The sequence below is a fragment of the Symphalangus syndactylus genome, chromosome 7 (assembly GCF_028878055.3).
Source record: "Symphalangus syndactylus isolate Jambi chromosome 7, NHGRI_mSymSyn1-v2.1_pri, whole genome shotgun sequence".
Classification (NCBI taxonomy): domain Eukaryota; kingdom Metazoa; phylum Chordata; class Mammalia; order Primates; family Hylobatidae; genus Symphalangus; species Symphalangus syndactylus.
In genome coordinates this window covers 64,083,132-64,089,131 of record NC_072429.2, presented here as the reverse complement: position 1 = coordinate 64,089,131, position 6,000 = coordinate 64,083,132, and positions in this window count along the sequence as shown.

Sequence of the window (6,000 nt, the reverse complement as noted above, 5' to 3'; positions counted from 1 at the left end):
GTACCCACTTGAGCCCTTTTGAGGATTGTGTTTTCACAGCTCACCTTTTCTGCCCTGGGGAGTCTTCTCTCAGGTTGAGCTCCCTGTTTTTGATAGGAGCTCTTTGACTGTATTTGAGATCTAGCTTGAATGAGACCACCTTAATAAAGGACCTTGCATCCCTCCTGGGGCTATAAAAGACTTTTTGTCTTTTCTGGCAAGTCGTTTCTGGTATAAAGGCAGTTTGTCTTTCTGTTTATGTTGAGTACCCTGGTTTTGTTTTTTTAGGCATTGTCTGTAAGTAAATTGGCTCTTTGTTTTTTCATTGTTTGTTTCTGAACAACTTTGCAAAGCAAAAGTGAACATACCAATGGTGGACACAGGTTGATGAGTTAAAACCCATTAGGATGGTAATCACCATTCTATGAGGGAACAAAGTCTCTCATGTGAGGATACACTGGGTCACAGACAGGCAAGATCACCACTAAGCCATGTACCAATCTAGAGAAAATCTATGTGCAACAGGGAAAACTTGGTCACAGGTTGGAAAACTAGGGCAAAGGCTGTCAAACAAGCAGAAAAAGTATCCCATGCCATGTCAAAACAAAACACTTTACCCAAACTCTTAAAGTTCCTTGACAGTGATTACAGGATTTTCTTTTGCTCTTGAGAAATTAATGAGAAATGAAACGACTCCTCAAATTCTAAAGCATGCCAGATTTTCAGGGGCTCCAGGTGGTTATATGTTCAAATACTATGACCCTTCTTTATGCACACTTTTGAACCAATGGACATGTTACACCAAGGATAATTTAAAGCTTTCATGATCATTATGAGGATTATTCAAACTCCCCAAGCTTATGTGTGTTAGAACTAAAATTAGAAGACTATGGTTACAGTATTAAACAGTTCAAATGAGACATACATTTTTAATTGGCATCTTAAGGTTTCAGAGAGCACATTCAGGACTTAAAAAAAAACCTCACTGCAAAGTACTGCCTGAAAGCTGGCTGAATTTCCTTCTCTGGACTCTGCCCCTCCCCTTCCTATAATTCCTCCTTCTCTTTATCCTTGTCTTTATCCTTGTCTAGCTGAATTCCCTTTTTTCCCAAAATTTGTTAACTACTTGCCTGTTTCATCTCTCCACAGCCACCAATTCTGATTTTTTTTTTCTTTTTTTTTTGAGAAGGAGTCTGGCTCTGTCACCCAGACTGGAGTGCAGTGGTGCTGATCTCAGCTCATTGCAAGCTCTGCCTCCAGGTTCACGCCATTCTCCTGCCTCAGCCTCCCAAGTAGCTGGGACTACAGGTGCCCGCCACCACGCCCAGCTAATTTTTTTGTATTTTTAGTAGAGACAGGGTTTCACTGTGTTAGCCAGGATGGTCTCGATCTCCTGACCTCGTGATCCACCCACCTTGGCTGGAAAGGCAAGATTTTTATCTTCTTGGATATGAAGTTGAAACTGAAAGAATACCTGTGAACCTTGTAGAGTAACTTGTCTTTTAAGCCTTCTTGGTCACATTTTCAGTTTACTCTTCCTTGTGCAGTCCAGATTGGTAACTGACTGCCTCTTTTGAGTCTCCACTTTCTTACGAGGGCTCACCGGCCATGTACAACTTGTATTATACTTTTGTTCTGTTAATCTATATTACGTTGATTTCATTCCCTGATCCAGCCAGGACCCTATAGACTGTGGCACCCCACTGGCTTCACAGTCTACAGATGGGATCCTGAGAGATCTGACAAAAGCCAGCAAAAGGTAAAAATTCTTACCAAAATCAGCTTTCCTGGATCTCTAGCTGTAGTGCCTGGTTGAGAAGGGAAGGTAAACAATTTCCCTTGTCCCTTCATTGTTTCTTTCCCCTGCCAAATGGAGATTGGCAGGAGAGATAACTATTTGTAAGAATTCGTAATTTGAATTGTGACTTTTTTTTTTTTTTTTTGAGATGGGGTCTTGCACTGTCGCCCAGGCTGGAGTGCAGTGTTGTGATCTCGGCTCATTGCAAGCTACACCTCCCAGGTTCATGCCATTCTCCTGCCTCAGCCTCCCAAGTAGCTGGAACTACAGGTGTCCACCACCACGCCCAGCTAATTTTTTGTATTTTTAGTAGAGATGGAGTTTCACCATGTTAGCCAGGATAGTCTCGATTTCCTGACCTCATGATCCACTGGCCTCAGCTTCCCCAAGTGCTGGGATTACAGAGAATTGTGACTCTTTTGAATATGGTTCCAGTTTCCCATTGGTAATTGATCCACAGCCTCTCAAAAACAGTCCTTGTCTTTTTCTTTTGTGTGATTTGTCATAAGGAGAAAAATCACTGAGATCTTGGCTTTGTGACCAATGAGGATATTCTCTCTGGTATCTGCCAGCCAGAGAAACACAAGTTGTCAGGTTGGCTTCAAACAACCAGCCATCTGGCTAGGCGTTCAACAGGCAAAAGTGCCTCTGTCCAGCTGTGGTTCTCAGGGAAATCTACGTTAATTGTCTCAGCCTTCATTGCCTTGTTAACACTTAGAGTGTTCACTTTTTTAGGGTATCTTCGGGAGAAACTTTGGATCTTGCAACCTTCCGCAACCTCTTTGGGGATGCCTTTTTGCAGCCTCTTTGGGGATGTCTTTTGCACCCATGGTTAAGCCATAAAAGGCTTAGTAATTTTGAATCACAATTGAAAACATTTGGTTTGAAACTTTGGTTTATATTTGGAGGATGATAGAAACTTTTGGTTTGTTTCTTCGACCTTCTCTTCTAAGTGAAAATGAAATTACACACTCAGAAAGAAAGGGAGTTTAATACTGCCAGGAATATTTGTTGTTGTCCCAGCTGAAATCTAATAACAAGATATTTTTTAATAATTTTTTAAGCACTGTATGGTGAGAAGTCAACTTAATTGGAAGCTGATGTTCAAGCTACAATTTTTTAAAGCCTCTCTGTTTTCTCTGTTAGATCCTTCTTCTCTCATGGGAATTTCTCAGTCAACTGAAACTCCTTTTCTCAGAACCCCACTAACTATATGTTCTGCTCCTCTGCCCACTTTCTTTCTTGTTGGCATGATTTTTGACTATTTAAAAATTGAGCAAATGAAAAATTGTAAAGCTCTTTTCTACTAACATTAATAAAAGGCATCATTCAAATTGGCATAGAGGGCCAGGCACGGTGGCTCACGCCTGTAATCCTAACACTTTGGGAGGCCGAGGCAGGTGGATCACGTGAGGTCAGGAGTTCGAGACCAGCCTGGCTAACATGGTGAAGCCCTGTCTCTATTAAAAATACAAAAATTAGCCAGGCGTGGTGGTGGGTGTCTGTAGTCCCAGCTACTCGGGAGGCTGAGGCAGGAGAATCACTCGAATCTGGGAGGCAGAGGTTGCAATGAGCAGAGATCATGCCACTGCACTCCAGCCTGGGTGACAGAGCAAGACTCTGTCTCAAAAAAAAAAAAAATTGACATAGAAATAAGTGAGCATATCTAAAACTGTCAGAAAAGTAGAAACTAACCCAAATTTTTTAAGGCTTATGTAATCTGAGACAATTTTTGGTGGATAAAATGATAATTTAAGATGTGTTACAGTTGTTAATATTAAATATAATGCAGACACACAAGTTTTATCTCTATTAGATATTTAAGATCATAAGAGTATGAGTCTGATCTAAGAAAAATATTCAAATAAGAGTACAATGCTGTGTCCATTACTTCATATATATCAACCACAGCAGTAAAATAAGATATTCATATATTTAACTCTTCAGGTTCTTGTTTTTCTGATGCCTGCCTGATATTCACCTCCTATAATAGTGGTTAATACAGAAATAACTTGAAATGATGGCTAGCTTTATCTCACACCTCAGGAAATTTTTCATGAGTAATCCAAATAAGCTAAAATATTGAAACATTAATTGCTAAACATTAAGTTTATTCTTGGCTTCTTAAATTTTATAAAAAATATATATTTGTATTTGTTCATAACTATGTCCTCATCCACATTGAAAAAGTGTTCTCTGAAAAAAAAATGCTCCAAAAAATCATGAAATGCATATTTATCAAATTTGATATGTGTCAAGACAGTTTAAAAATTGCTCACTTTCTGGATTTTTTTCTAAAAATTAAGGCTACTGAGTTAATATTTTTAATTAATATATGTAAATCCATATACAAAGTGTATAAGAAAAACCGAGATGTGTGTTTATGAGAAAAATTGTAAGAAGACATGAGGATATATTTTTTGTTTAAAAAGAGTGATTTTGTATAAGTCTGAGGTTACTTAAAGGTCATTTCATAATGTGAATTTATAAAGAAAATAAGGAACCAGTGAGTAAGAGAGACAAATGCAAAGAAAGTTATAAGTCTGGGAATATATTTTTGGTAAGGAAAATAGAAAAGAGAAAGGTGGAAAATTATTCTTTGTATGACAGACAATCTTGTATGGTCAAAATGATGAGGGAAAAGAAAAGTAACATTTTTGTAGAATGACTGGTTGCTTCAATATAAAAACGGGGACAGTATGGGAAAAAAACTAGATTTGAGCAAGTTATAGAAAGTTGGAGCAATTTGTAAAAGGTTTGCGAAAAATGAATCTTATAAAAGGAATGTTGCATGTGATCAGGGTGGCTAAAACTAAAAGGGAATTGTTTGTATGTTTTTCTAAAGATTAAACATTGATATCAAAATAATACTGACATAAAACTAAAAATTCGTCCTGTGTTAAAACAAAAAGGTTTTCTTGGAGTACTGATCTACTCTTAATTTTAAAAATAGTAAAAGTTCTCTACTTTTTTGGTAATTGGCCTAGGAAATAAAGGTTCTATGGTTTATCAAGAGAATTTCTTGTGTTTTGTGCTGTCTTTTTAGGTCCTTGATTACTTAAGAAAACTAAACCTTCCAGGAGTTAAGATTTTTTTTCTTTCTAGTTTGTAGAAAGTACTATGTACTTTTCTGTATTTGATTTTCAAGTCTTTTAATTATCACTCTGGTTAAATGAACTACTTTCTCACAGTGATCTGGGATCCTATATTGATCTAGTGTTTTAAACTTTTTTGACATTCTACAAACTGTAAAATCAAATTCTAAATTGAGCCTATTTGATCTCTCTCATTTTGTAAAAATAGAGATACTAAACTAATTAGGCTTATTTACTATATTAAATCATATGAGAAGCATTCTCAAAATAAGAAATGATCCTTAATCTTTTAAAGTTATGTTTGTTTGCATATGTTATTGATATGACTGTTCCAAAAATTATGTAAATTTTTAGAATCTAAGTTATCAGTCATAATTTTAGTTATTATGTTAAAATGTTATATGACACAAAATAAAACAAATTTTCTCATCAATTTCTGGTTATAATACATTCTCATTAGATTCTTAATACCGGCTAAGTCTTTGTCCATAGACATTTATTGTTTTGGTTTTTCTCTAAAACCACTTCCAATTAGATACAGTCTAAAACTACTCATGGAAAAAACTCTGATGAGTACTATTGAATACAGGTTTCTAATAACTTTAAGATCATACCATTGGACTGGGTAAAAATATCCAAAACTCTAATGAAGAAATGGATAAATTCATGAAATTGTTAACCAAGATCAAGCAGCACAAGAATTTATTACATGAGATAATAACTAAAAAAAATAATGTTTATAACTTTTTACTTAAAATTTTGTTGTTCTTTACTTTAATACTTTGTTTTCCAGATTTAAGGAAGCTTTCCTCTTAAGCTCTCTGTAGCTTATGGTAATTTGGTAAAGTGTGTTTTTATAAACAAAATTCAAAATATTTACTTTTTTTCTTCTGATCCCTCCAGAGTTCAGAAACTATTCATGGGTAGCTTTATGACAATATATAGCTATTTGCATAAGTTCAATAAGAATCGATTTCCTTTATAACAGGATACAATTGAAAACATTGGTTATATCACTGAGGTTTTGACTAGGATGTCATATTTCAATTGTTTAAACATACTGCAGGTAAAATCTAAAGTTTACCTTGATTCAGCTTTTTAGTCTTAAGAGTTTTTAACCTATGAGAT